Below are 18,700 nucleotides of genomic sequence, written 5' to 3' on the forward strand. Positions count from 1 at the left end.
AAACTTGCTATCTGAAGACCTGGAAAGGCACAATCATTCCACTGTTCACTCTCCATGTATCGGTCTATGTAACTGAGGAAAATAGCCCAAATCTGTATCAGGAAATTGTCTCAGCAAAAGACAAAGAACAAAGATATACTTCCCTTGACTATGTGTGCTCCCTGAACTATACTTCAAATTTGGTTTATCCACTGTCCACTTGTGATCTAATCAATGTGGCAATTTAGGTAATCAATTCCAGAATTTGTCTACACTGAGCTAGGAAAATGTCACTTAACTTTCATTGCTCTCTCCAGTTTGGCGGAAAATAGAAGAGGAACTTTATCACAAGCTTTTTATACTGACCAGCCTGTAAGGGACCAAAGGCCATTTATGCTACAGCCTTTCATTTTTGCAAAAACTATAAAACCAAACAAGACAGTATGAATGTCTCTAAAAATCTGTACGTCATTTTACCATGAAAACCAAGCCTCTGAGTTTCCTTTCTTAGCTGTCCTCCAGGGGACAACTCAATACCTTGACAAGACCCTAAAAAGGCCAAGACCGGAGTCCACATCTGCTTGATATACGTGGTATTCTAGCTGTAACAAGTTGTTTTATTTTTTAACTTAAAATAGTAACAATAATAAGCAGCAGCCCCTTCTACTTTAAACGACAAGTAGTTGGGATTGTTATCTTTGCTTCTGGCAAACCCACAAGAAAAAAAAAAAATGAACACCACAAAGTTTAGGGGAGAGAAAAGGAAATACTAAAATCTGGACCCAATCACAACCACAGAGGTTCTCAAACTTCTTGGGAATATAAATATTACCTTGGGTGTTCATTTTAAAATCAGAGTCCTGACGCGGAGAAAAGGGAACCCTCATGCAGTGTTCTTGCCTGGAGAATCCCAGGGACAGGGCAGCCTGGTGGGCTGCCATCTGCGGGGTCACACAGAGTCGGACACGACTGACGTGACTTAGCAGCGGCAGCGGACACTGCTGGTAGGGATATACAGGGTGCGGCCACCATGGAAAACAGTGTGGAAGCTCCTCAAAAAAGTAAAGACAGAATTACCATATGCCCCTGGAATTCTACTCCTAAGGATTCACCCAAAGAAACAAAACTCTGTTTTGAAAAAAGATATGTTTCAATGCATTATTGTTTACAATAGCCAAAATTGTAGCCAACACCTAAAGAGACATGTCTGACATACACATAATGGAATATAATTCAGCCACAAAATAGAACGGAATCTTGCTATCTGCAACAACATGTACAGACCTAGAGGGTATTATCTTAGGTGAAATAAGTCAGAGAAAGACAAATACTGTATGAGTTCTCTTATATGTGGGAATCTAAAAGACTAAACAAATGAACAAACTCACAGCAACAGAGTCATGCGTACAGAGAACAAACAGGTGGTTGTCAGAGGGGAGATGGATGGAGGGATGAGAAACAAGTGAGGGAGATTAAGAGGTACAGACTTCTAGCTACAAAATAAATGAGTCACAGGTGAAAAGTACAGTGTGGGGAATATAGCCAGTAATAATACAAATGATTTAAAAACCAAGCTGCTCTCACCCAAACTATCAAAATCAGAAGAGACTGGAATTGAAGGAAAGGAGCAAAAGAGAAAAACCTTTAACTCACTGCATTATAGGAGAGGACTGACCTGAGAAGAGTTTTGTAACAAAATAGGGGTTGTATATTGTCACTCTGCTTATTTAACTTATATGCAGAGTACATCATGAGAAACTCTGGACTGGAAGAAACACAAGCTGGAATCAAGATTGCTGTGAGAAATATCAATAACTTCAGATATGCAGATGACACCACCCTTATGGCAGAAAGTGAAGAGGAGCTAAAAGCCTCTTGATGAAAGTGAAAGAGGAGAGTGAAAAAGTTGGCTTAAAGCTCAACATTCAGAAAACAAAGATCATGGCATCTGGTCCCATCACTTCATGGGAAATAGATGGGGAAATAGTGGAAACAGTGTCAGACTTTATTTTGGGGGGCTCCAAAATCACTGCAGATGGTGATTGCAGCCATGAAATTAAAAGACGCTTACTCCTTGGAAGAAAAGTTATGACCAACCTCGACAGCATATTCAAAAGCAGAGACATTACTTTGCCGACTAAGGTCCATCTAGTCAAGGCTATGGTTTTTCCAGTAGCCATGTATGGATGTGAGAGTTGGACTGTGAAGAAGGCAGAGCACCAAAGAATTGATGCTTTTGAACTGTGGTCTTGGAGAAGACTCTTGAGAGTCCCTTCGACTGCAAGGAGATCCAACCAGTCCATTCTGAAGGAGATCAGCTCTGGGATTTCTTTGGAAGGAATGATGCTAAAGCTGAAACTCCAGTACTTTGGCCACCTGATGTGAAGAGTTGATTCAATGGAAAAGACTCTGATGCTAGGGAGGGATTGGGGGCAGGAGAAGGGGACGACAGAGGATGAGATGGCTGGATGGCATCACTGACTCGATGGACGTGAGTCTGAGTGAACTCCGGGAGTTGGTGATGGACAGGGAGGCCTGGCGTGCTGCAATTCATGGGGTCGCAGAGTCGGACACGACTGAGTGACTGAACTGAACTGAACTGAAGGCAGCAAGAGGACAAAGTGGGGGCACTCCCTCTGTGGAAGACAGGAGAAGGGAGAACAGGAAACGGAGATTTGGTTACAGGACAGAGGAGGTGGACAGATTTATACCCAAGTTTTATAATGGGTTATGCTGGAAGGGGGAATGAAAGCTATACAGAGACAATATTTACTGATCCAAATTCTGCAAAGTTGATCTCTTATGGAAATTTTCCTAGTTAATACATATTAAAACGGTTACAAAGCATAAAAATTAAGACAATGATTTATCAGATAATTTTTCTTCAGGATAATAATACCTTCGTTTACATTCCAATATATTCCAAGGCCACATACCAAGTAGAAGCAGCAGTGGGCCACGACTCCTAAGAGCAATGGAAAAGAGCTGCGAAGTGAGAAAGAGCACAAGGGTGACCAACATGAGCAGGCCACTGACCAGCAGCTTCCCATGTAGCATGAGAAACTGCTGATGCTCTCTACTCTTCGGCTTCTTCCTTTCCTCTCTAATGCATCAGTCAGTTCCATCGCTCAGTTGTGTCCTACTCTTTGTGACTCCATGGACTTGCAGCACGCCAGGCTTCCCTTTCCATCACCAATTCCCAGAGTTCACTCAAACTCATGTCCTTTTGTGTTGGTAATGCCATCCAACCATCTCATTCTGTCATCCCCTTCTCCTCCTGCCTTCAAACTTTCCCAGCATCAGGGTCTTTTCAAATGAGTCAGCTCTTCACATCAGGTGGCCAAAGGATTGGAGTTTCAGCTTCAGCATCAGTCCTTCCAATGAATATTCAGAACTAATTTCCTTTAGGATGGACGGGCTGGATCTCCTTGCAGTTCGGGGGACTCTCAAGAGTCTTCTCCAACACCACAGTTCAAAAGCATCAATTCTCTGGTGCTCAGCTTTCTTTATACTCCAACTCTCTCATCCATACATGACCACCGGAAAAACCATAGCTTTGACTAGACGGACCTTTGTCGGCAAAGTAATGTCTCTGCTTTTTATATGTTGTCTAGGCTGGTCATAGCTTTTCTTCCAAGGAGCAGTTGTCTTTTAATTTCATGGCTGCAGTCACCATCTGCAGTGATTTTGGAGCCCAGAAAATAAAGTGTCACTGTTTCCACCTCTAATGCATAAAGTGACATTTATCAGAATTCTGCTCTTGCTATTGAAATGCCATGATCTCCACTGAGGACTTCCTACCGCTTGCTGTGCTTCCACCTTCAGAAACTACTTCAGCACAAGGTCCTATGACTCCTTTCTGTACAGTTCACTTCAGTAGTAACAGTACTGCATAATGCTGTAAAGCTAAACTTTCCCAATGATTATTTCATTTCCCTCTCACCTCAACCCAATGATGTAGGTGTTATTATCTCTACTTAAGTCATGAGAAAACAGGCTGAGAGTCAGTAAGTTTTCCACGAACACATAAACAGGACACTTCACAATGAGGACTTAAATCTTGGTCTTCTGACTCCAACACTCCTTAACTATCAAGCTATGATTTCAACTTCGCAGTATGTTTAAATTTTTTCAAAATAATATGTTGGGAGAAAAAGGAAACTGCTGACAGTATAATCCTTAAAGTGTATCTCCCCATATAGAGGGATTTGCACAAACAGTAAGTATGAGCTAACTGAGTAAGTATGGACTAAGCGACTAACACTTTCACTTTTTTTCATACAGTATCTACTGATAACAATAGGCAGTTTAAATTTGCACATCTAAGCCAGTTGCCTCACATCTCTGTCCCTCCTCATGACCTCAGAGAACCAGAGTTAAGAAAAGGTTCCTAGGCTTGCTAGGGTCATATTTCGGTTTCTCCTTAGCAACCCAGGACAAACCATATAATTTCTTTTTATCTGAATTTCTAGAAAGTTGCTTTCTTAAATTATAAGATTGAAACAGCTCAAACATGACAGCAGTCATTCTCCTAGGATTCAAATAATGTCCAATTCTTCATTTTTGGTCAAAGTAAAAGCTCCAGTGCCGGGAGCCAGCACGGGAGATCCCACCCATGACAAGGTCATGCAGAGAGGCCTGATGGGCAAGGCGAGTCAGGCTTCAGGGGTTCCCCCTGGGTTTTTCTGAACATCTACCCCCCAAAACCAGAGTCTGCCTGCCCTATTGTACTGTGCTTTCCACACACCACCACCTTTCTCTGGAAAACGTTAACTTAGAGGTCCAATTAGTCTCCTGCATATGAAAAGGATGTTTCAGCTCAAACCCCTTTGATGGCTCTCTAACTTGCCTAACAGTTGGGGACTTTTACAAACTTGTGAATTGCTTACAGGCCCCCAACCGCGAGAGGCACGAAGCTTAAAGCATCTTAAAGATACGGAGCCTTTTCTAAAAAGCTAAAAATCATATTGGCAACGAGTTTCACTGCTGAGTCAATGACTGCTGCCAGGCCTCCATATTCTTTATCTTTTAGGCACCTGGAGGATATTAATCAATGTATGTAATCGGGATGCAGAAATAGGAATATAGTAGTTTCGATGTTAGCAACACTAGACTTTTGAGTTAATTAACTTTCTCTCTGTTATAAATCTCCGTACTTCTTTCATTGTTGTAAACTGTTGCATCCTTGCTATGTAAGAATGTAACTTTACTTAGTGCTTTCTGGGAGTGGCACCAGACTTTGGGAAGAACAACACTGTTAAGGCAAGTAAGTCTTCTGGTTGACAAACCCTTATCAGAAGAGGGCTGTAAAATGTTAACTGGCCTTCTGGCCAGAAGATGATGTAAATCACCTAAGACTTGTGTATACAACTAGGTATGCATAGAGAAAGCCTGGTCTCTATAAGAGTCAGGGCCGCTGATGCTGCATAATTTTATATTATTCATTAATCTCTATGTACAAAAAAAGGTATAAAAGGCCTTTCTGGACAATAGAGGAGGGGCCAGTCACTGGAAAGACTGGTTTCCCCCATGTCTTCTTTTCTTACTCTATTTTCTGGCTGAATTCCCATCTGGGGCGTGGAGGCTCGCCATGTCTACTTACTTGCCCTGGCTTCTAAGATCCGTGAGAGAGGGAGCCCAAGGCAGGGCAACCTCCACTATTCAAACAGGTGCCAGTGGCCCAACGTAGATGGTGCAAACTTCTTGTCCTGAAGTTTTATTGGCTTTCCCTGTAAACCAAGTTATTCAGGATCTTTTCTCCACTAAATTTTCCTACTACACTATTTCTTCCTAACTTCTTTTTATGTTTCTAAATAAATAGGCTTCTCCTTGCCACATTGTCCCCGCTTCGAATTACCCTGGATCCACCGGGGCTGGACCCCGGCATTCCAGGACTACATGTTACATTGCATGATACTGATACATTGCGTAACAGTATTTTTTTAGAGTTACTGTTCATATGAGAAATCATGGGGAAGAGGTAACAAACCCAGTGTGCCTTTTCCTCAATTCTCAAAAACAAAAAGAAAAGATCCCCAAAACAATGATCCTGAAGCCTAGTGTCAAATACACAAAGGTTTTCCAGAGAATGGTATGAGATGTGGAAGTCAGAAAATATACTGGGAGGAAGAGACCTTGCCTAAAACAAAAGAGACGGGAAAACGAGAAGTCGAGATTTTAAAGGTACAGACTTTAAGGAGCGGTTGGCGGCAGGATGTTGCTCGTGACGTGACTGTAGCTGCACTGGTCTCAGTGTACTCTCCCAGTGGGGCACGTGCGCACCTCCCCTTAGGGTGTCTGCACACACTACTCTTCAGCCTGGGATGCTCATCTGACTAGATATGAACACAGTTAAATTCTGTCATCTTCAAATATCCGTTCAAATGCCATGTCCTCCAATAACATCCTATTAAAATCTGAACCCTACCTCCTAACTCTGCTCCATTTTTTTCTTTTTTCCACAGCACTTATCTTCTATAAGAATTCATAGTTTAACTAAACATAATGATTACCCATTTCACTCATTAAAGTGTAAACTTCATGAGGGCAAAAATTTTTGTCCATTTTGTTGACTGATGCAGCCCAAGGACCTAGAACACAAGTGACTGATAAATACTTGCTTAATGTGCAAAATGAGTGTGAGGAAGATTGTGAAGAAAAAATGAGCACAACTTGGTAGTATCAGTACAGAATCACGAAAAAAGCTCTAGATTCGAGAGAAAAGATCTGGACTCAAATCTAAGCTCTGCTCTTACTAGCTAACAAGTGACTATTTTCTGGCAAGTGTCTATGAGCTTCAGTTACTAATCTATAAAATGTGTGATTGTGAGGATCAGATGAGATAAACGTGTACAAAAGCAGCAGAGGAACCATAGAATTATTAATTTGAATAAATTAATTCAAAAGACAGTTTAATCCTAAAAGAGTGAAAAGAGTGGCATGGCCAAGACGGCAGAGTAGGAAGACCCTGAGCTAATCTTCTCCCACAGGAAAACCAAAATTACAACTATCTACAGAGCAACTATCTATGATGCAGAAACGGCTTCCTATAACTGTGGATATAAAGAAGGAACCATAAGATAGGTAAGCGGGGCAGAGGCATTTTATACTCAAGGGCCACAAGCCCAGACAGGCAATCCACAATCAGAAGGACAATGGAATCCACGGAGAGGTTCTCCTCAAGCACTGAGGGGTCTGAGGCCCACATTGGACCTCCCAGCCTGGGGTCCGGCACCGGGAAAACGAGTCCCCAGGATGGCTGGGTTTGAAAGCCAGTGGGACTTGCACATAGGACAGCTGGAGGGCTGTAGGAACAGACTCCACTCTCGAGGGTGCATGCAAAATCTCACACACTCTTAGTGCCAGCACACAGGCAGAAATTTGAAAGGAGACTTGGGTTAGGCCTGCTTGCTAATCTTGGCAAGCTTCCTGGGAGAGGCAGGAGCCAACCGGGACTTGCCCTGGGGACAGACACTGGTGAAGTACTTCGACAAGCTCATTCTACCATGAAAACAACAGCGCTTCAAAGCACCCTTCTGGATTCCTCCCTCTAGCATACTGGCACTTGGGGCTTACTTATCAACCAGTAGATAGGCACCAGCTCCAGGACTTCCCAAGCCAATACACAGCCGGCCACACAGGAATGAGGCAGAAAAAGGAAACGGAGACTATGTTCAAACAAAGTAACAAGTCGAAATCCCAGAAGAACTAAAACAAGTGGAGATAAGCAATCTACTCAATAAGGTTCAAGGTAATGATCATATAAATGCTCAACAAACTTAGAAGAATGAGCACAGTGAGAAGTTTAACAAAGAGAAAACAAAGAACCAGAAATAAAAACACACAATAACTAAAATTTTAAAGCACACTAGAATCAATACAGAGGAACAGATCAACAAACTAGAAGACAGACCAGTGGAAATCACCCAAGCTGAACAGAAAGAAGAGAAAAGAATTTTTTTTTAAAAAAAAGGTGCAGTTTATTTAAGAGCTCTGTAGAACAATATCAAGGGTACTAACATCTCATTACAGCTGTCTCTGAAGACAGAAAGGGGCACAGAATATATTCAAAACTTTCCTAACCTGGGACAGGAAACAAACATTCAGGTTTAGGAAACGCAGACAGTCCCAAACACGATCAAACCAAAAACGACTATGCCAAGACACACTGTAGTTAAAATGGCAAAAATTAAAACTAAAGAAGAGAGAATTAAAAAAAAAAAAAAAAACAGCAAGAGGAAAGCAATAAGTTACGGACAGAGGAACTCCCATAAACCTATCAGCTGACTTTTCAGTAAAAACTCTACAGGCTAGAAGGCAGTGGTATGACACATATTTAAAGCGATAGAAGGAGAAAATCTAGACCAAGAATACTCTCCCTGAAAAACCTTTCATTCAGATTTGAAAGAGAGACTACTAATAATTTTACAAACAAGCAAAGAGGTACAAGTTTAGCACCATGAACCCATCTTTGTAAGAAATGTTAAAGGAACTTCTCTACGCAGAAAATTAAAGGCCACAACTAGAAATATGAAAAGCACTGGGCCTGGCAGTCCAGCAGTTAAGATTCTATGTTTCCACTGCAAGGTGGTAGGCTCAACTCCTGGCTGGGGAACTAAGATCCTGCATGCCATGTGGCATGGCCAGGAAAAAAAAAGAAAAGTACTCAATGTAAAAGGAAAAACCTCATTGGTAAAGGCAATTATACAAATGGATATAAAAGATAGTAGAGCAACCACTTATAAAGCTAACCAGAAGGTTAAAAGACAAAAGCAGCAAAAGTCATCTGTATCTACAATAAGTGTGTATCCACAAAAAGAATGTTAACATATGATATCAAAATTAACAATGGGGGAAGCGGTAAAATCGCAGAACTGTTAAAATACATCTGAAATTCAGAGACCAGCAACTTAAAAATCACCAAGTATAAATGATTGCTATATATGTGTCTCATGGGGGATTTCCCTGGTGGTCCAGTGATTAAGAATGTGCCTTCTAAGAAGAGGGCGTAGGTTCAATCTCTTGTTGGGGAACTAAGATTCCACATGCCCCAGGGTACCTAGGCCCATGCACCACACCCAGAGAAGCCCAGGGTAACTGCTGACCATGCACACTTCAGAGCCCACGTGCCACAACTACTGAGGCCCTGTGCCCTAAGCAGAGAGGCTGAGTGCACCGACTAGAAAAGCCTGTGAGCAGCGACTAGGGAAGCCTGCACAGCACAGTGAGGAGCCCGCGCTGCAACAAAGACCCAGTACAACCAAAAACATGAATGGATCTCACAGGAACCTCAAACCAAAAACCTGTAATAGATACACACACACAAGAGAAAGGAATCTGAAGTAACACTAAAGACAATCATCAAGTCACAAGACAGGAGAGCAAAAAGAAAGGAAAAACAAACTACCAAAAACACCCCCAAAACAACTGACAAAATGGTAATAAGTACATTGCTGTTGTTGTTTAGTCACTAAGTTGTCTTTGACTCCTTTGTGACACCCTAGACTGTAGCCACCATACTCCTCTGTCCATGGGATTCTCCAGGCAAGAATACTGGAGCGGACTGCGTGTCCTTCTCCAGCGGGTCTCCCTGTAGCATTATCTACAAAACCCAAGGTATGGAAGTGTCCACCAATAGATGAAGAGGTGATAAAATATATGAGGACTTCCCTGGTGGTCCACTGGTTAAGAAGCCGCCTTTTGATGGTGGGGATGTGGGTGGGTTCAATCGCTGGTTGCGGAACTAAGATCCCACACGCCCCTGAGCAACTAAGACCACGCCCTGCAACTACTGAGCCTGCGCGCTCCAGGGCGCTCCAGGGTCCGAGTGCCCCAACCACTGGGCCCACGCACCACAAACAGGGAGTCCGGGCGCCACAACAAAGAGCCAGTGTGCTGAAACCAAGACACGATACAACCAATAAGGAAATAAAATACGAAGAAGAAGAAAGGAAAATGCATGGCATACGTGCAATGGACTATTACTGGCATATTTGGCCATTAAAAAAGGAATGAAGTCTTGCCATTTGTGACAACATGGATGAACCTACAGGGAATTATGCTATGTGAAATAAGTCAGACTGAGAAAGACAAATACTGTATGATTTCACTTATATGTGGGATCTAAAAATAAAACAAATGAACAAACATAAAACAGAAAAAAATGAGACTCATTCATACAGAGAACTAACTGGTAATGGCTGCCAAGGGGAAGGGGGTTGGGGAGATAAGCGAAGTAGGTGAGGGAGATTAAGAAGTGCAAACTTCCAGTTATAAAAAGAAATAAGTTATAGAGATGTCAGGTACAGTTAACGATTATAAGTCAATGATATTGTAATAACTTTCCATGGTAACAGAGGGCTTCCCTGGTGGCTCAGTAGCAAAGAATCCACCTGCCTATGCAGGAGACAATAGTTCGATCCCTGGGTCTGGAAGATCCCCTGGAGAAGGAAATGACCACCCACATCAGTATTCTTGCCTGGGAAATCTCATGGTCAGAGGAGCCTGGCGGGCTACAGTCCATGGGGTCCCAAAGAGTCGCACATGACTTAGTGGCCAGCCAACAACGACGGCAACAAGGAAGCAGGCGCACCGTGGTGGAATGTTTTGCAACGTATGAAAAGACCAAATCACTATGTTGTACACCTGAAGCTAACGTAACATTGTTCAATCAATCATCCTTCAATTTTTAAAAGTCGGGGGGGGGGGATGGGAAGAAGTTCAAGACTAAGGCTAACGCTTAGAGAAATAGGAGAACTCAGAACAGTAACTTCATCTGGGAACAAGAAAGGACAGGTAATGAGTTAAGTTTCAAAATATAGCTGTGCTAATGTATCACTAGCTATATGTGCCTATTTAAATTTAAATGAATTAAAAGTATAAGAAATTTAAAACTTGGCTCCTCAGTCACGTTAGCTGCATCTCAAGTGCTCAATGGCCACATGTGCTGAGTGGCTACCACACTGAAGAGTGCAGACCACAGAGCATCCACACCGTCACAGAAAGCTCTAGTGGAGAGTAATTTACAAAATTCCAGTTGACAACAGAATAGAATTCAAGTGGGTGTCATTTTAATATCCCTGATGCTAGAAAGTTCAAACATCTTCAGAAGAAATTCAAAATGCAACCGCATAATCAATCTGAGTGGGAGTCGTAAACTGTGAATATAAAAATTAAATAATTTCTATTACTTGGTTACAAGATCCTGAGATATACGAATACTCCCCACTTGATGGCATGAGGTGGCTGACATGGCAAGTATAAATAGTTTGGAGAGTCCCAGTACAGTTATTACCAAGAACCTGGTCACCATCCTGGCCCAAATATCTGGTTAGTAACTTGAGATAGACTGGCAAGGCCAAATATTATATACAATACAGTATGTTTCTTAGTCAGCATGAAGATGATCTCACTCAAGAAGCAACACTCCCTTCTCAAAAGTGACTGCAGGTACTTAGAACTGCAACAGCTTTCCTTAATGAGTAGTTCAGTTCAGTTCAGTTGCTCAGTCGTGTCTGACTCTTTGTGACCACGTGAACTGTAGCACGCCAGGGCTCCCTGTCCATCACCAACTCCCGGAGTTCACTCAGACTCACGTCCATCGAGTCCGTGATGCCATCCAGCCATCTCATCCTCAGTCGTCCCCTTCTCCTCCTGCCCCCAATCCCTCCCAGCATCAAAGTCTTTTCCAATGAGTCAACTCTTCGCATGAGGTGGCCAAAGTACTGGAGTTTCAGCTTTAGCATCAGTCCTTCCAGAGAAATCCCAGGGCTGATCTCCTTCAGAAAGGATTGGTTATCCCTACGTTGGTCATAACTTTTCTTCCAAGGAGTAAGCATCTTTTAATTTCATAGCTGCAGTCACCATCTGCAGTGATTTTGGAGCCCCAAAAATAAAGTCTGACATTGTTTCCACTGTTTCCCCATCTATTTCCCATGAAGTGATGGGACCAGATGCCATGATCTTCATTTTCTGAATGTTGAGCTTTAAGCCAACTTTTTCACTCTCCTCTTTCACTTTCATCAAGAGGCTTTTTAGCTCCTCTTCACTTTCTGCCATAAGGGTGGTGTCATCTGCATATCTGAGGTTATTGGTATTTCTCCCGGCAATCTTGATTCCAGCTTGTGTTTCTTCTAGTCCAGCGTTTCTCATGATATACTCTGCATCTAAGTTAAATAAGCAGGGTGACAATATACAGCCTTGACGTACACCTTTTCCTATTTGAAACCAGTAAGCATACTTCAACTACAGAGAGACCTAGAAGTAATACAGGGATGCTTAAGAGAATCAAAGTCAGATGTTAATAATTGTAAGAAAGCTGAACAAAAACCGATCTTTTACATAGTTACAAAATTTAACAGCACCTAGCCTGCAAGGAGATCCAACCGGTCCATTCTGAAGATCAGCCTTGGGATTTCTTTGGAAGGAATGATGCTAAAGCTGAAGCTCCAGTACTTTGGCCACCTCATGCAAAGAGTTGACTCATTGGAAAAGACTCTGATGCTGGGAGGGATTGGGGGCAGGAGGAGAAGGGGATGACAGAGGATGAGATGGCTGGATGGCATCACAGACTCGATGGACGTGAGTCTGAGTGAACTCCGGGAGTTGGTGATGGACAGGGAGGCCTGGCGTGCTGCGATTCATGGGTCGCAAAGAGTCGGACACGACTGAGCGACTAAACTGAACTGAACTGAGCCTGTAAGAATGACTGACTTGTAACAAATTTAAAATCTGTAACTGAGTCACAGACTTAGACTTACAGTTTTAAGTGGAAATCTTTTAAGTTCATAATTAAGTTTATTTGAACACTGCAAAGACTTTAAGGTCACTGTGTTTACAAATTCAATTTGTTTCCCTGGTGGCTCAGAGGTTAAAGCGTCTGCCTCCAATGCGGGAGACCCAGGTTCAATCCCTGGGTCAGGAAGATCCCCTGGAGAAGGAAATGGCAATCCAGTCCAGTATTCTTGCCTGGAGAATCCCATGGACGGAGAAGCCTAGTAGGTTACAGTCCATGGGGTCGCAAAGAGTCGGACACGACTGAGCGACTTCACCTTACCTTACCTCACCTTAAGCATGATTTAGTACCTAGGCTCATTTTGTTTATTACCACAGACAATTGATGTACTTAAGAAAATTGAATATATTAAATACTATTTTAATTACTTTAGCCTATTTTTATATAGTAACAGGAATAAAAACTAGTTTTACTTGTACTCCATATTGTAAAGTATTATAAATAAATAACCACTCAAACCTAAAAGTAGCAAGCACTCCATCAATAACAGAGCAAATATCCACTCAGTGAAATACTATTCAGTAATGAAGATGAACAAAATACAAGCAGAAGCATCAACGTGTATGAATATATTAAAGGAAAAAGCCAGACAGAAAGCAGTACATATGTGATTCCATTATATTATTAATACTTCATTAAGTCCAAAACAAGCAAATCCAAGCCACTGTGTTAAAAGTCAAGGTAGTGGTTATCCTGGGGGGTAGGTGGCACTGGAAACGAACATGAAGAAGGCTTCTGGGGTACAGGTAATAAAATAAGTTTATACCACCCCCAAATTATCTCAGAACCATCAGTGCTATTTATACTATACTTGGAGACACATTAACATATCAAAGAAACAAAAGGGAAAGGGAAGACCACATTTGGGGAACAGCAATAATTCTGGTATGCAGCTAGAATACACAGTAGGTATCAGGAAATAAAAGATAGCCTGGAAAGGCTGATTTAGACAGATCCTTCCGGAGAACCCAAACTGCCCTACCAAGGACATGATAACATATTCAGGAGGCAATGGGGATAACAAGCAAATGATGCAGGTGGAAGACTTTTATTTACCAAAAAGTTTTCAGCCCTTTCTCTCAATTTCTCCAAAAACATTCTAGCAAAATCTCTATTCTCCAGCCTCCAGCTTCCAATGTGGAGGAACTTCAGAAAGGTAACAGTCCTGTCCTCTCCCTAGCCCTCATATATTCACTCTTTCTCATGGGAAGAATGACTTTTGCGGTCAGTTGCTTCTGAAAAGAGGCAGTAGGAACCTAGGGTCAGCCCTTTCTCTGCCTCTGCAATACATCCGCTAGGGAGAGGTTATGCTCGAGTCTTTCAGTGCCCTGTACGAGGCTTACCAGAGCTGGCTCTGCCCTTCCGTGGTCCAGCGTGACCTATGACTGAGCACAACTAACGAAGGGCAAATGTTAGGCAGCCCTGACCTAAGCCATATGCTGCCACCAGCTTTACTGGTAATAAAGCGGACATTTTCAAGCCATCTGTCTATGTTCTGAATCTTACTTCTCAATTCATTCTGAACTCAGATGAGGGACAGAGGTATACCTAAATATTACTCCAAAGCTCAACAAATAGAGTAAACTCTACTCAGAATCCTTTGGTTTGGTTTGGATTTGAAACCAACATACCAATCTGATAAAGATTAGTTTATTATTAATATCTTATTTCAAGAGTAAGAAAATAAAAGCAAAAGGAGTTGCTTAGCATTTGCTTTTAAAGCATTCCATGAAGTATCTCATCTGACTACGACAGAACTCCATTTTTCTGCAGCCTAAAAGAAGATCACTTAATTTACTACTGCTGCTGCTGCTGCTAAGTCGCTTCAGTCGTGTCTGACTCTGTGCGACCCCATAGACAGCAGCCCACCAGGCTCCCCCGTTCCTGGGATTCTCCAGGCAAGAACCTGGAGTGGGTTGCCATTTCCTTCTCCAGTGCATGAAAGTGAAAAGTGAAAGTGAACTCGCTCAGTGGTGTCCGACTCTTAGCAACCCCACGGACCTCAGCCCACCAGGCTCCTCCGTCCATGGGAGTCTGCAGGCAAGAGCACTGGAGTGGGTGCCACTGCCTTCTCCAATGCATGAAAGTGAAAAGTGAGAGTGAACTCGCTCAGCCGTGTCCGACTCTTCACGACCCCACGGACCTCAGCCTACCATGCTCCTCCGTCCATGGGAGTCTCCAGGCAAGAGCACTGGAGGGGGTGCCACTGCCTTCTCCAAATTTACTACTAGATATGTTTATTAAGTGGCCGGAAGTGATAGCTCTACAGTAGAAACTTCCTGACATAAGAGGAAGTCTATTTACAGAAGATGGGGTCTATCTCAAAATGATACTTCCAATCTAAGAGAAGTATCATACCAAATAACCATGGAGGTTAAGTATTCAGGGTTTCTTATTCACTTATAGAGGAGAAGGAAATGGCAACCCACTCCAGTATCCTTGCTTGGAGAATCCCATGAACAGAAGAGGCTGGAGGGCTACAGTCATAGGGTCGCAAAGAGTCAGACATGACTGAGCGACTAACACACATACACACAGTCGCTTATAGTCCAAAGATAGTTAATTTACACCCAGGCAGTAAATCCACTATTACTTCTTCTCTTCTCCTTTCTCCTCCAATCTGGGGTCATCCACAGTCCTCCTTTCTCTTTTATCCTGGACATCATCTTCTTTCCCAAGTCAAACAATAAAATTCACTTGCAAAAGGAAACAGGTTGGTCTATGTTTTTAAACAATGTATCACATTTTCTTAAATTATGAATTTCACTTTGATAGGATAAAAATGAAATTTATATTTTATAATATATAAAAATATATAAAACAATACAATATAAACTAATTTATATAATACAATATAAACTAATATAAACTAATGCTCTCTTAATTATGACACTGTATATGATCATGATCTATTCAATCACAAAAGATTTGAAACTTAGATGACAAAGAAAATAACTTGATGATTACCAAGTAGGTAGCTTCCCCCTAGAGCACAACGTCAGTGCAGTAATACTGCACAGGTGAGAAACGCAGCCTGTGGAGTAAGACAGAGCAGAGTTGAATTGCTGTCTCTTTTATTTTGTAGTTGTGTGACTTTAGACAAGTCAACTACTCTAAGTCTCTCCTTCTTCATTTGTAACATACAGATAGTATCACCTCCTTTTCAGAGCTATTGTGAAAATTAAATGAGATAATGTACACGCCTCAGCAGGATACCCAGTACATTAGGACTTAAGCAAATTAAAACTTCTATTACTACTACTACTAGAATTCCTAGTTAGGAACTCAAAGTAGGCTAAATATTTCATTCAGCATAACTACTAAAATAAGCTCTAAGTTTGTCAAATGACAGTAAATTTTAAGTCAGGTCACTTGTGCAAATAACCTTGTTACAGAAATGCATCAGCCCTTACAAGCTTCAAGATGCCCTTCTGGGAAATATGTACAAGAAGTTAACTCACATCTTTCCTTCTGGAAAATATCTACCAAGGTTCTTGTAGATGTTAAATAATACACTATTTTTTAAAGAATGGTGTATATAAATGACACTATGAGCAAGTAAATTACATAATTAACAGCTTTCTTAATCAGATATTCTTTTGATCTGAACTATAAGAGTTTACAACTGCTATAAAAATTGCCACAGAACAGTTTTGACTAATGCAAACCGCAAAGAGGCCGGAGTCAAAATTACAACTGAGGAAGTGGTTATTGGTAATGGAGGGACAGATGTGAACAAGGGTTCTTTTCCTCCTTTTTCATAGCGCTATAGTAACTTTTAGAAATTTGGAAAAAAAAATCAAAGCCAAGGCATAAAAACGTCATATATTTGGCTGACATTTACTATGATTTTTAGGAACCTAAAACTGCATTCAGAACCAAGTGCAGAAAGAAACTGTTCATGGAGTAATGAGGCACTCACAGGAAAACAGAAGTCCAAAAGTAAACCATCATCCTCAAAACTCTACTCCACAACTTCAAATAGAGAAGATATATGTTCTTGGATAGAAGAAATTAAAATCTACTCATAAGAGACCATGTGACAAGTGCAACAGGTTTTAAATACCAACTAATGCACCAGCTTTCAAAATGCAAATCCATCTGCTTCTCTGTTCTCACTGCAATCATCTTGAATTAATCCTTCATTATTTCTCCCGTAATTTGCTTTAAAAACATCTATTTCTGCTTTATTGACTATGCCAAAGCCTTTGACTGTTGGATCACAATCAACTGTGGAAAATTCTGAAAGAGATGGTGCCGGGAGCCACCATGGGAGATCCCAGCCATGACAGGGTCATGTGGAAGAGAACTGTTAAGCAAGGCTTCAGAACTCGAGGGGCTCCCTAGGCTTTCTCGAGCATGTACCCCAAAACCAGAATCTGTCTGTTTTACTGTTTCATGACTTTCCCCAACTCCTCTGACATTAACAGGGGGCTAACCCTGACCATCTTTCTCTGGAGAAAATCAACGTAGGGCTATAGCTAATCAGTCTCCTGGACATGAGAGGAATATTTCACACCAAACCCCCTCTATTAACATTCTAGCTTGCTTCGCAGGTTATCCTGACTCCTGCAGCTATGTATACAATTATTTACAGCCTCCCAACTGTGAGAAGCATGGAAAGCCTAAAACATAGAGCCTTTGAAAGAGTTAAAAGTTATTAGAGTAGTGCTAGTGCTGATGTAGGATTTCATTATTGGGCCAATGCTTGTTGCTAAGTTCCCATATCTCTTATCCACTGTGCACCTGGGAGTGCATTAGTTAACATAGTGAGAATGCTAGAAAAACAAGTGTAGCCTTGAATTTAACCATATCACACTTTTGAGCTACTTGGTTCTTTCTTGTAACTCACTGCACCATTGCTCTGTGAAAAACATAACTCTGTTTGGCATTTTCTGAGGCTAACATAGATTAGAAATACGAAGAAAAAACACTTTGAGGGAAAATAAGTTTTCTGGTTGAACAGCCTTTATCAAAAGAGGGTCATAAAATGTTCACAGGCCTCCAAGGCCAGAAGATACTGTACACAACATCTCTTGTGGGAAAGGTATGCAGAAAAATCCTGGTTTCAATAAGGGCAAAACTGCTGGAATGTTTGGGCTGACTCTGTATGACCTTGCATCTTTCATTTCCCTCTATGTATAAGGCAAGGTATATAAGTACCTTTTGAAAAATAAAGCTTTTGGGCCTTGCAGAAGCTTGGTCACCCCGTGTTTTTTCTTCTTTCTTTCTTTCTTTCTCTCTCTCTCTCTCTCTCTCTCCTTCTCCCTATCTTTTTCAGGCTGATCCCTTGGGGCATGGGGGCTCCCTGCATTCACTTATCTGCCCGGGTTTCTAAGACCTGAACGGGAAGACGTTCTGCGTCTTCACTCCCTCAAGAGACCGGGAGGGCACCTGTGGCCTCCGTGAACAGGGCAAACTTCTTGTTTTGAAGTTTTATTGGTTCTCTATGTAAACCAAGGAATATCAGCCTCTTTCTCTCCTCTATTTTCTTATCTACAACATTCTTATCTATCTCTCTCTATATATATTAATCGCAATCGCCGATGCCATTTCTCCTTCGGGTTTCCCTGGATCCTGCGGGGGCTGGACCCCGGCGAGATGGGAATTCCAGACCACCTAACCTGCCTCTTGAGAAATCTGTATGCAGGTCAGGAAGCAACAGTTAGAATTGGACATGGAACAACAGACTGGTTCCAAACAGGAAAAGGAGTACGTCAAGGCTGTATATTGTCACCCTGCTTATTTAACTTAGATGCAGAGTATATCATGAGAAACGCTGGACTAGAAGAAACACAAGCTGGAATCAAGATTGTCAGGAGAAAAATCAATAACCTCAGATATGCAGATGACACCACCCTTATGGCAGAAAGTGAAGAGGAGCTAAAAAGCCTCTTGATGAACGTGAAAGAGGAGAGCAAAAAGTTG

General features: G+C 41.8%; 1 protein-coding gene and 1 non-coding gene across 7 annotated transcripts in view; one reads left to right on the forward strand and one right to left on the reverse strand.

Moving 5' to 3' along the window:
• AGPS (alkylglycerone phosphate synthase) overlaps positions 1-18,700 on the reverse strand; it is a 133,574-nt gene that overhangs the window by 110,124 nt on the left and 4,750 nt on the right. The gene's annotated exons all lie outside the window — the stretch shown is intronic.
• Positions 12,830-12,902, forward strand: TRNAW-CCA (transfer RNA tryptophan (anticodon CCA)). The gene has a single exon. It is a non-coding gene; the product is annotated as a tRNA-Trp (tRNA).

This window comes from Ovis aries, chromosome 2 (genome assembly GCF_016772045.2).
Source record: "Ovis aries strain OAR_USU_Benz2616 breed Rambouillet chromosome 2, ARS-UI_Ramb_v3.0, whole genome shotgun sequence".
NCBI lineage: Eukaryota > Metazoa > Chordata > Mammalia > Artiodactyla > Bovidae > Ovis > Ovis aries.